This window comes from Pristiophorus japonicus, chromosome 5, assembly GCF_044704955.1.
Source record: "Pristiophorus japonicus isolate sPriJap1 chromosome 5, sPriJap1.hap1, whole genome shotgun sequence".
In the NCBI taxonomy this organism is placed as follows: domain Eukaryota; kingdom Metazoa; phylum Chordata; class Chondrichthyes; family Pristiophoridae; genus Pristiophorus; species Pristiophorus japonicus.
The window spans coordinates 113,328,595-113,342,097 of NC_091981.1; positions in this window are offsets into that span (position 1 = coordinate 113,328,595).

Consider the following 13,503-nt stretch of genomic DNA (forward strand, 5'->3'; position numbering starts at 1 on the left):
GTCTATTGTGTCCGTGCTGGACAAAAAAGATAGTTATCCAGTGTAATCTCACCTTCCAACTCCAGCATACTAAGCTTAAATAAAGGAGACTATGAAGGTATGAGGGCAGAGATGGTTAAAGTGGACTGAGAAAATAGATTAAAGTGTAGGACTTTTGATGAACAATGGTGTACATTTAAGGAGATACTTCACAATTCTCAAGAAAAATATATTCCAGTGAGGAGGAAAGGGTGAAAGAGAAAAGAGAGCCATAAAGGATGGTATCCAATTAAAAACAAGGGCATACTAAGTGGCCAAAACTAATGGGAGGACAGAAGACTGGGAAGATTTTAAAAGCCAGCAAAGAATGACTAAAAAAATGATTAAGAAAGGGAAGATAGACTATGAAAGTAAACTAGCACAAAATATAAAAACAGATAGCAAGAGTTTCTATAGGTATGTAAAAAGGAAAAGAGTGGCTAAAGTAAATGTTGGTCCCTTAGAGGACGAGACCGGTGAATTAGTAATGGGGAACATGGAGATGGCAGAAACTCTGAACAAATATTTTGTATCAGTCTTTACAGAAGAGGACACTAACAATATTCCGACAGTGGATAGTCAAGGGGCTAGAACACAATCATAATCATTAAGGAGGTGGTACTCAGTAAGATAATGGGACTAAAGGCAGATAAATCCCTTGACCTGACGGCTGCATCCAAAGGTCTAAAGAGAAGTAGCAGCAGGGATCGTGGATGCATTGGTTGTAATTTACCAAAATTCCCTGGATTCTGGGGAGGTCCCAGCAGATTAGAAAACTGCAAATGTAATGCCCCACTTTAAAAAAGGAGGCAAACAAAAAGCAGGAAACTATAGACCAGTTAGCCTAACATCTGTGGTTGGAAAATGTTGGAGTCCATTATTAAAGAAGCAGTAGCAGGACATTTGGAAAAGCAAAATTCGGTCATGCAGAGTCAGCATGGATATATGAAGGGGAAGTCATGTTTGACAAATTTGCTGGAATTCTTTGAAGATGTAACGAACAAGGTGGATAAAGGGGAGCCAGTGGATGTGTTGTATTTGGACTTCCAGAAGGCATTTGACAAGGTGCCACATAAAAGGTTACTGCACAAGATAAAGTTCACGGGGTTGGGGGTAATATATTAGCATGGATAGAGAATTGGCTAACTAACAGAAAGCAGAGAGTCGGGATAAATGCTTCATTCTCTGGTTGGCAACCAGTAGCTAGTGGGGTGCCGCAGGGATCAGTGCTGGAACCCCAACTTTTTACAATCTATATTAACGACTTGGAAGAAGGGACTGAGTGTAACTTAGCCAAGTTTTCTGACGATACAAAGATGGGAGGAAAAGTAAGGAGGACACAAAAAATCTGCAAAAGGACCTAGAAAGGCTAAGTGAGTGGGCAAAAATTTGGCAGATGGAGTATAATGTTGGAAAGTGTGAGGTCATGCACTTTGGCAGAAAAAAATCAAGAGCAAGTTATTATTTAAATGGAGAAAAATTGCAAAGTGTGCAGTATAGCAGGACCTGGGGGTACTTGTGCATGAAACACAAAGGGATAGTATGCAGGTACAGCAAGTGATCAGGAAGGCCAATGGAATCTTGGCCTTTATTGCAAAGGGAATGTATAAAAGCAGGGAAGTCTTGCTACAGCTATACAGGGTATTGGTGAGGCCACACTTGGAATACTGCGTGCAGTTTTGTTTTCCATATTTACGAAAGGATATACTTGCTTTGGAGGCAGTTCAGAAAAGGTTCACTCGGTTGATTCCAGAGATGAGGGGGCTGACTTATGAAGAAAGGTTGAGTAGGTTGGGCCTCTACTCATTGGAAGTCAGATGAATGAAAGGTGATCTTATCGAAATGTATAAGATTATCAGGGGGCTTGACAAGTTGGATGCAGAGAGGATGTTTCCACTGATGGGGGAGACTAGAACTAGACGGCATGATCTTAGAATAAGGGGCCTCCCATTTAGAAATGAGATGAGGAGAAATTTCTTCTCTCAGATGGTTGTAAATCTGTGGAATTCGCTGCCTCAGAGAGCTGTGGAAGCTGGGACATTGAATAAATTTAAGACAGAAATAGACAGCTTCTTAAACGATAAGGGAATAAGGGGTTATGGGGAGCGGGCAGGGAAGTGGAGCTGAGCCCATGATCAGATCAGCCATGATCTTATTGAATGGCGGAGCAGGCTTGAGGAACAGTATGGTGTACTCCTGTTCCTATTTCTTATGTTCGTATATTCTTATGGTCCATAGCCCTGTATTTTATGGTACTTCAAGTCTCCAATCATCTCAGATCCCCTTGTCATTGGACCAAGACCTTGCTCTGTCAAGCCCATGTGGTGGCCGGTGTGCAACGGCCACCTCACGTTAAAATAATTCATGCACAGGCATCTTCCACCCTTAAAAATGAAGTTCAGGACCTGGAACGTCAGGACCCTCATGGCATATCCAAGTACTTTATAATGCAATGAGGGTTCCTGCCTCTACCACCCTTTCAGGTTGTGAGTTCCAGACCCCCACCACCCTCTGGATGAAAACAGTCTCCTCAACTCCACTCTAATCCTTTAAATCTATGCTGCATGGTTGTTGACCTCTCTGCTAAGGGAAATAGGTCCTTCCTATCCACTCTATCTAGATCCCTCATAATTTTATACACCACAATTATGTCTCCCCTCAGCCTCCTCTGTTCCAAAGAAAACAACCCCAGCCTATCCAATCTTTCGTCATAGCTAAAATTCTCCAGTCCTGGCTACATCCTCGTAGCTCTCCTCTGTACCCTCTCTAGTGCAATCACATCTTTCTTGTAATGTGGTGATCAGAACTGTACGCCATATTCTAGCTATGGCCTAACTAGTGTTTTATATAGTTGAAGCATAACCTCCCTGCTCTTAAATTCTATGCCTCGGTGTCAATTGTTTTTCTCGGATTGCGCTCTTGTGAAGCCCCTTGGGATGTTTAACTATGTCAAAGGCACTATATAAATGCAAGCTGTTGTGGCTCAACACATCAGTTGACTGATATTGACTTATAAGTGATAATGATGCAGATCTTTAATACCCCAGTTACAGTAGAAAGTGTGAGTCAGACTGCTGAAAATTTGGATCCTACTTTTCTGCAATAAATAAAGTGAACTAACAGCATCCAAGTTGTTTCAGGTTTTAGGAAGACCATATATGGCCTTGAACCCAAAACAGTTCACAAGTCTGTAATCAAGTGGCTGAACCCTGCTCAAACATTTAAAAAATATATTCGCTACCATCCTAATTGTTTGCTGTCCTCCTACAACTTGGTGGTCCTTTACCACAACAGTTCTTCTGGCGCTTAACTGGGCCGCTGCCTCTGCAAATTTTCATATAAAATTAAATGAGGAATAAAAAAAGGACAAACATTTTATAGGAATGCACCCCTGTTTAATTTTGTGCTACTTCTATACTGCATTTTGGCACTGGTGTGGTATCCTCTATGGCACCAGCCTAATACCAAAAGTACAATATAAAATGGGAGAACATCACTGTGTGCTATGTTACGTGTGAGATTATCTGGAAAACATGGTATCACATAAGTAACAATATGCATTGATTACAGTCACTGCACAAAGCTCATCCCAAAATAAACACACTTTTGAAGTAAAAAACAAACTCACATAGTTCTGACTGCTGCCATTCACATATTAATAATTAAGAAGAGCTTAATTGATAAAAGCAGTGTGTATCTGCGCTATACAAATTAAAAAATTTACACCACTGCTTTGTGCTGACTTGAGAGATCGCAATCAGGGTGGCAGCTAGGGTGCTGACATTTGCCTCAGAGCTCGGAAGAGGAAAGTCTGCATATGACTACTGCCGAGTGACTGGCTCCTGCTGAACTAAATACACTTGGCAGGTCAGACTGCATCTGTGCAGAGAAAAAAAATAGTAACCTTTAAGGTGTGGACCTGTTACAAATACAGATGTGTAATAATAGGACGTGGTTTGGTTGTGATCCCCTATACAGTCATTTAGGGGCCGAAATTCATCAACTCACCGCCCTCTGCCGCCGACAGCTGCCCACTGCCGCCGACATTGCTCTTGCAGATCCGTCCAGTGCCATTTTCGAGGTGGCCTGGAGCGGGCGGGAGGAGAGAGCCGCCAGGAACCGCCCGCTGCCGTCAGCGGATGGCCAAGTGGCGCAACTGACCTCCTGCCCGCCGAGCTCCCATATTAATACAGGCGAGAGTCGGCAGGAGTGAGTGCCAGAATGGGGGTGGACTGCTGCGAGGAGACTGGTCTGTCCCCGACGGTAAGTATGAAGAACCTGAAAAAAAGGTTTGTGAAAATTTTTAAAAGAAATTTCCACAATGACTTACCTGCATGGGGTCCCCTGAAGGTCTTCCGATAGTTTTTTTATTTTTTACTGATGATTTTTTTTTTCCAGGTCTTCGACCCTCCGTGGGCCCGACTCCATCCTTGGCGGCAGTTGGGTGGCAATCACCTCTGCCGCTGAGAATGAGACCTCCCGCCCGTACATCGTCCATTTGCCGCTTGCCGACCTTCGAGGGACCTCGGCGATGAATATCCTGCCCAAAGTACCCTCCGGTACCTCGGTGGCCATCGGTGACACTTTGGGCGGCACTTGGGCAGGCAGAGGCCTTGATCAAAATAGGCCTCCTAATCCCTTGATATTGACTGATTAAGCTTATTTACGAAGAAAAATTAACAATCTAGTTGGGGTTTTCTGTCTTCCACCCAATGACTTTTTGGCAGAACTAGGCCAGATAAGAGGATGGGAATGGTTTGAAAGTATTGTTGCACCCATTCTCCAGGAATAAAACAGGCACAATGATAACCAATTTAGCATGCCAGAGGCCTGCACCAAATCTGCACGGCCTTTTTTTAGGTTGCCTGAAACGAGCTTAGGCCTCATTTCAATATTGCAATATGGCTCCTGTGCCCATTTCCGATCAGGATTCCTAAATTGAGTTAGGCTAGTCAGAGCTTGCATGGTCTCATCCGACTAGTAATTGTGGCCACAATATTTACTCAGGGCAGTGAAGAGAGTGGGGGGAGGATTTCCGGATGGAAAACCCAAAAGTACCCCGGATGTCCTGCAGAAATTAACCGCAGGATGTCGTTTTAATTTTTTCAGCAGGTTTCCCAGGCTGGCTGTTAGGCGGTAAGCAATTGGGGAGCAGATGCCAGGTAAGTAAAAGAAAAAAGAAAGACTTGGATTTATATAGCGCCTTTCACGACCACCAGACATCTCAAAGCGCTTTACAGCCAATGGAGTACTTTTGGAGTGTAGTCACTGTTGTAATGTAGGAAATGCAGCAGCTAATTTGCGCACAAGCAAGCTCCCACAAACAGCAATGTGATAATGACCAGATAATCTGTTTTTGGAATCATAGAATCATAGAAGTTTACAGCACGGAAGGAGGCCATTTTGGTCCATTGTGTACCAGGCCGGCCAACAAGAGGCTATCCAGCCTAATCCCACTTTCTAGGTCTAGGTCTGTAACCCTGCAGGTAACGGCACTTCCAGTGTACATCCAAATACTTTTTAAATGTGGTGAGGGTTTCTGCCTTCATCAACCCTTCAGGCAGTGAGTTCCAGACCCCCACAACCTTTTGGGTGAAAAACATTCCGCTCAAATCACCTCTAAACCTTCGACCAATTTTTAAATTTATGTCCCCTGGTTATTGACCCCTCTGCTAAGGGAAATAGGCCCTTTCTATCCATTATATCTAGGCCCCTCATAATTTTATATACCTCAATGAGGTCTCCCTTCAGCCTACTCTGTTCCAAGGAAAACAAATCCAGCCTATCCAATCTGTTCTCATAGCCAAGATTCTCCACTCCCAGCAACATCCTCGTAAATGTCCTCTGTACCCTCTCCAGTGCAATCACATCCTTCCTGTAATGTGGTGACCAGAACTGCACGCAGTACCCCAGCTGTGGCCTAACCAGTGTTTTATACAGTTCAAGCATAACCTCCCTGCTCTTATATTCTATGCTTCAACTAATAAAGGCAAGCATTCCGTATGCCTTCTTAACCATCTTATCCACCTGGCTTGCTACCTTCAGGGATCTGTGGACATGCACTCCAAGGTCCATTTGTTCCTCTACACTTCTCAGTGTCCTACCATTTAATGTATATTCCTTTCTTTGTTCGCCCTCCCCAAATGCATTACCTCACACTTCTCCAGCTTAAATTCCATTTGCCACTGTTCTGCCCACCTGACCAGTTGATTGATATCTTCCTGCAGTCCGCAGCTTTCTTCTTCACTATCAACCACACAGCCAATTTTAGTATCATCTGCAAAGTTCTTCATCATATCCCCTATATTCAAGTCTAGAATATTGATGTATATCACAAAAAGCAAGGGACCCAGCACTGAGTCCTGCGGAACCCCATGGAAACATCCTTCCAGTCACAGAAACACCCATCAACCATTACCTTTTGCTTCCTGCCTCTGAGCCAATTTTGGATCTAACTTGCCACTTTGCCCTGGATCCCATGGACTTTTACTTTTGTGACCAATCTGCATGTGGAATCTTATCAAACGCTTTGCTAAAATCCATATACACTACATCATACACTTTGCCCTCATCGCTCCTCCTCGAAAATTTTGTTCTGTTCATTGAGGGATAAATATTGGCCAGGACACAAGGAATAACTCCCCTGCTCTTCTTCAAAATAGTGCCTTGGGATCTTTTATATCCATCTGAGGGGGCAGATGGGGCCTCAGTTTAACGTCTCATCCGAAAGACGGTACCTCTGACAGTGCAGCACTCCCTCAGCACTGTACTGGTGTGCCAGCTGAGAGTTTTTTGTACTCAAGTCCCTGGAGTGGGACCTGAACTCACAACCTTCTGACTTAGAGGCGAGAGTGCTACCCACTGAGCCACAGTATAGGGGAGCTAGAGCTCGCAGGGGTGAGGGTGGCGAATGAAGGCAGGATGTGTAAAGAGGTTAGCTTGTTGGAAACATTCCTGCTCTTCACGTCCCACAAGCAGTGCTGTAAAAATGCATTTTTACATTCTTTTACCTGAGGGGATTCTCAAGCCCCTGGAAACTCAGCCTACATGGATTTAAAATAAAAATCCAATTAAAATGGAGGCACTCAGCCTCCTTAAAAGATTTTATTGACCGACCCATCTCCTCCGAGCGGATTGGACACCCGTCCAGTCTGCTTTAAATTGGAAGTGGCCGGATTGGAGGTGGGTTAGAGATTTTCTTACAATTTTACCTTCCACCCGCCCCCAACCTACCTATCCTTGGGGGTTAAAATGCCCTCCTCTGAGTTGTGATTGGGCTAACCAATGGTCCTTAAAGGGTCCTCTGCAGGTCATTCATAAAAAGGGCCCCAAACCTTTGAGAAATTCTGCTTCTCGTGGAGTCTGAAGGAGCAAGAATGCTCCCCCGGTTCCACAAAACATTGCTGGCCTGTGCTCACTCATCCCCCCTCCCTGATCACCACCCCACTACAGAACTTAACCTGTGGATTATAGCACTGGCCGAAATTGACTCGGCCTCCACTTGGAAACTGCATCAGAACACTCGATTGGTGCCCGCAGCTTGCTGGAATTATGATGATGAGACCTATGGACCTGTTTATGATGATTCTCTGGCCATTTTGCCGACACATGCCAGTACAACATTTCCTACATTACAACAGTGACTGCACTCCAAAAGTACTTCATTGGCTGTAGAGCGCTTTGAGATGTCCGGTGGTCAAGAAAGGCGCTATAAAAATCCAAATCTTTCTTTTTTTCTTTCTTTCATTGTTGTGAACTCCCGGAATCATGCAAGGAGTTACATTGGGGTATTGCACAGTGGTGGAGTTACATTGTGGGATTACACAGGGTGGAGTTACATTGGGGTATTACACAGGGGCAGAGTTACATTGGGGTATTACACAGGGGCAGAGTTACATTGGGGTATTACACAGGGGCAGAGTTACATTGGGGTATTACACAGGGGCAGAGTTACATTGTGAGATTACACAGGGGCGGAGTTACATTGTGGGATTACACAGGGGCTGAGTTATATAGGAACATAGAAAATAGGTGCAGGAGTAGACCATTCAGCCCTTCGAGTCGGCACCGCCATTCAATAAGATCATGGCTGATCATTCCCTTAGTACCCCTTTCCTGCTTTCTCTCCATACCCCTTGATACCTTTAGTCATAAGGGCCATATCTAACTCCCTTTTGAATATATCCAATGAACTGGCATCAACAAATCTCTGCGGCAGGGAATTCCACAGGTTAACAACTTTCTGAGTGAAGAAGTTTCTCCTCATCTCAGTTCTAAATGGCCTACCCCTTATCCTAAGACTGTGTCCCCTGGTTCTGGACTACCCCAACATCGGGAACATTCTTCCCGCATCTAACCTGTCCAGTCCCGTCAGAATCTTATATGTTTCTACGACATCCCCTCTCATCCTTCTAAACCCCAGTGTATAAAGGCCCAGTTGATCCAGTCTCTCCTCATATGTCAGTCCAGCCATCCCGGGAATCAGTCTGGTGAACCTTCGCTGCACTCCCTCAATAGCAAGTACGTCCTTACTCAGATTAGGAGACCAAAACTGCACACAATTTTCCAGGTGAGGCCTCACCAAGGCCTTGTACAACTGCAGTAAGACCTCCCTGCTCTTATACTCAAATATCCTAGCTATGAAGGCCAACATACCATTTGACTTCTTCACTGCCTGCTGTACCTGCATGCCAACTTTCAATGACTGATGTACCATGACACCCAGGTCTCGTTGCACCTCCCCCTTTTCTTAATCTGCCGCCATTCAGATAATATTCTGCCTTCGTGTTTTTACCACCAAAGTGGATAACCTCACATTTATACACATTGTACTGCATCAGCCATGCATTTGCCCACTCACCTAACCTGTCCAAGTCACCCTGCAGCCTCTTAGCATCCTCCTCACAGCTCACACCGTCACCCAGTTTAGTGTCATCTGAAAACTTGGAGATATTACACTCAATTCCTTCATCTAAATCATTAATATATATTGTAAAGAACTGGGGTCCCAGCACTGAACCCTGCGGCACCCCACTAGTCACAGCCTGCCATTCTGAAAAGGACCCGTTTATCCCGACTCTCTGCTTCCTGTCTGCTAACCAGTTCTCTATCCACGTCAGTATATTACCCCCAATACCATGTGCTTTGATTTTGCACAACAATCTCTTGTGTGGGACCTTGTCAAATGCCTTTTGAAAGTCCAAATACACCACATCCACTGGTTCTCCCTTGTCCACTCTGCTAGTTACATCCTCAAAAAATTCCAGAAGCTTTATCAAGTATGATTTCCCCTTCATAAATCCATGCTGACTTGGACCGATCCTGTCACTGCTTTCCAAATGCGCTGCTATTTCATCTTTAATAATTGTTTCCAACATTTTCGCCACTACTGATGTCAGGCTAACTGGTCTATAATTTCCCGTTTTCTCTCTCCCTCCTTTTTTAAAAAGTGATGTTACATTAGCTACCCTCCAGTCCATAGGAACTGATCCAGAGTCGATAGACTGTTGGAAAATGATCACCAATGCATCCACTATTTCTATGGCCACTTCCTTAAGTACTCTGGAATGCAGACTATTAGGCCCCGGGGATTTTGCGGCCTTCAATCCGCTCAATTTCCCTAACACAATTTCCCACCTAATAAGGATATCATTCAGTTCCTCCTTCTCACTAGACCTTCGGTCCCCTAGTACTTCCTAAAGGTTATTTGTGTCTTCCTTCGTGAAGACAGAACTAATGTATTTGTTTAACTGGTCTGCCATTTCTTCGTTCCCCATTATAAATTGATCTGAATCTGACTGCAAGGGACCTACGTTTGTCTTCACTTATCTTTTTCTCTTCATATATCTACAGAAGCTTTTGCAGTCAGTTTATATGTTCCCGGCAAGCTTCTTCTCATACTCTATTTCCCCCCTCCTAATTAAACCCTTTGTCCTCCTCTGCTGAATTCTAAATTTCTCCCAGTCCTCAGGTTTGCTGCTTTTTCTGGCCAATTTATGTGCCTCTTCCTTGGATTTAACACTATTCTTAATTTCCCTTGTTAGCCACGGTTGAGTCACCTTCCCCGTTTTATTTTTACTCCAGACAGGGGATGTCCAATTATTGAAGTTCATCCATGTGATCTTTAAATGTTTGCCATTGCCTATCCACCGTCAAACCTTTAAGTATCATTTATCAGTCTATTCTAGCCAATTCACGCCTCATACCATCGAAGTTACCTTTCCTTAAGTTCAGGACCCAAATCTCTGAATTAACTGTGTCACTCTCCATCTTAATAAAGAATTCTACCATATTATGCTCACTCTTCCCCAAGGGGCCTCGCACAACAAGGTTGCTAATTAGTCCTTTGTCAGTACACATCACCCAGTCTAGGATGGCCAGCCCTCTAGTTGGTTCCTCGACATATTGGTCTCGAAAACCATCCCTAATACACTCCAGGAAATTCTCCTCCACTGTCTTGCTACCAGTTTGGTAAGCCCAATCAATATGTAGATTAAAGTCGTCCATGATAACTGCTGTACCTTTATTGCACGCGTCCCTAATTTCTTGTTTGATGCTGACCCCAACCTCACTACTACTGTTTGGTGGTCTGTACACAACTCCCACTAGCCTTTTATGCCCTTTGGTATTCCGCAGCTCCACCCATACAGATTCCACATCATCCAAGCTAATGTCCTTCCTTACTTTGCGTTAATTTCCTCTTTAACCAGCAAAGCTACTCCACCTCCTTTTCCTTTCTGTCTATCCTTCCTGAATGTTGAATACCCCTGGATGTTGAGTTCCCAGCCTTGGTCACCTTGGAGCCATGTCTCCGTGATGCCAATTATATCATATTCATCAATTGCTGCCTGTGCAGTTAATTCGTCACCTTATTACAAATATTCCTTGCATTGAGGCACAGAGCCTTCACGTTTGTCTTTTTAACACACTTTGTCCTTTTGGAATTTTGCTGTAATGTGGCCCTTTTTATTTTTTGTCTTGGGTTTCTCTGCCCTCCACTTTTACTTTTCTTCTTTCTATCTTTTGCTTCTGCCCCCATTTTAATTCCCTCTGCCTCCCTGCATGGATTCCCATCCACCTGCCATATTAATTTAACTCCTCCCCAACAGCACTAGCAAACACTCCTCCGAGGACATTGGTTCCGGTCCTGCCCAGGTGCAGACCGTCCGGTTTGTACTGGTCCCACCTCCTCCAGAACCGGTTCCAATGTCCCAGGAATTTAAATCCTTCCCTTCTGCACCACTCCTCAAGCCACGTATTCATCGGAGCTATCCTGCGATTCCTACTCTGACTAGCACGTGGCACCGGTAGCAATTCTGAGATTACTGCCTTTGGGGTCCTACTTTTTAATTTAACTCCTAGCTCCCTAAATTCATCTTACATTGTGGGATTACACAGGGACAGAGTTACATTGGGGTATTGCACAAAGGTAGAGTTACATTGGAGAAACTACCCAGGAGCAGAATTACACTGGGGGATTACATGGGGCGGAGTTACATTGGGGTATTGCACAGGGGCGGAGTTACATTGGAGAAATTACACAGGGGGAGTTACACTGGGGAGGGGCATTACACAGGGGGAGTCACACTGGGAAGGGGGGATACACAGGGGAAGTTACACTGGGAGGTGTGGGGTTATACAGGGGAAATTACATGGAAGTGTGGGAGTTTCATCGAGGCAGTGGGGGGAGAGTTTTCACAAGGGGTGGCATTACATGGGGTGAGGTTTAATGGGGGGGTGTTACACAGTGGAGGGAGTTTCATCAGGGGTGGGAGCAGTTCACGGTGTATGTAAAGTGGCTCCCAGCATTTATGTTGTTAAATCTAGTTTCCGTAAACTGCCAGAAAACTTAGAAAACTTGGTCTACAAGTCTGCCACTGGTCTAGGGAACCTTGGATTTAACTGCACAAAGACTGGAACTGGTTTATAAACATTAGGCTGTGGAATTTGGATTAAAAGACCGATATTAATGGCCCTAGAGACTAGCTGATCTCAGTTGGGTTTGTAGTAGGCCTTAATGATTTTGAGTTAGGAAGCGAAAAACTGGTCAGGATTTCTATTTCTGATTTTGATCCAATGACCTGTGCTGGAATATGCGCAGGGGGGACATCGAGTGAGGATTGAATTGTGCTTGGCTGTGATATCCCTTTGGTTAAATAGCTTGCCTAGGTTCATGTGTGAAGAATGAAGGGTGAGGTACTGGAAAGGAAGCACTGCTTATGGAACTGTACCAAATTAAGAAACCCCTGAGGAAAGAAGGGTGAAAAATTGTCAGGAAAAGGTGAAGGGGTTGGGGTGGGGTGGGGAGGGAGGAGGAGTTGGAATTGCAACAGTTCAGAAGAAAATGCTCCAAATTTATTTTTGTATATCTTGAATTGGAAAACTGCAACTGAAATTTCACAAATGCACCTGGAGGTTTTCTATGTTTGAATTGACAGATATTGTCGTGTAAATCTGCTTCAAACAGCTTTAATTAGCAGGATCAGTTGATTATTTCGATAGAAGGGCCAATGCAAGCAGAAAACATTGTTTACCTCGAAAAACATGTTAACGTTGCTCAAATAACTGAAGCATCACATGAAGCTGTCCAGTTGTGTAACGTACGTTGCTGGCAAATCGGAATTCTTCACATTTCGTATTCTCCCCCAAACATAAGTGGATCAAAGGAGAAGACAAGCACACTGTTCATTCAATCACTGTATGCAGACCCCTACAAAGAATCACTGAGTTAAGGTACGTGTGTTGTAATTATCACATCTACTGCCTGAGGCCTATTAGTATATTCAGTAATAATGAGGGGCCAATTTCAATACACAACACATTAGGAGCAGCAGCCTGCAAAGTCTTCTCACCTCTGATGGAGGGGAAATAACACAGGCAGCTGGTACTGAACATCTGCTTCAGAGGAGACTCGCAAACTGCAGTCTGTTGTCTTAGGAAAGTCAAGAGTGGATTAAGATCACCTTGATCCAAATTCACTGCTGCAGTCCCAGAGTTTATAGCCTTTGTATCCAGTATCAAGGATTATATACCATACTACAGTTGCTATTTCATGGGGGAACAGATAGGTGCTGGGCTCTGAAACTCTAGCCCCTCACCTCATAGAAATCCTAATTAATGGTCCAAACCCTCAAAGCTGAATGACGCTTACAATGGCCTCACTGAATGAATGACAGCCAACAATAATAAAAGGATAGAGAGGAGACAAATGAAAGAAAAAGAAAATATAGTGTAAAGGAAACAGGAAAAAGCAAATGTTTTTTTTCAAATTTAGATCAGCATCATATTGCTTGCTTTATGTGTTAGTGGGATTGCTGTGACCTATATCAGGTTTGTTGTACAATTGCCACGGTCTCACTGTTTTTCTTCTAATATTAAACTCGCCTGTCTCTCATCTCAGTCTTTGGTTGCGGGTGAGAATCTCTGTTTTTAATGTGTTTTGCTGACAGTGCCATCCCTGGCTGAGGGAACAGGGTGATGACCCAA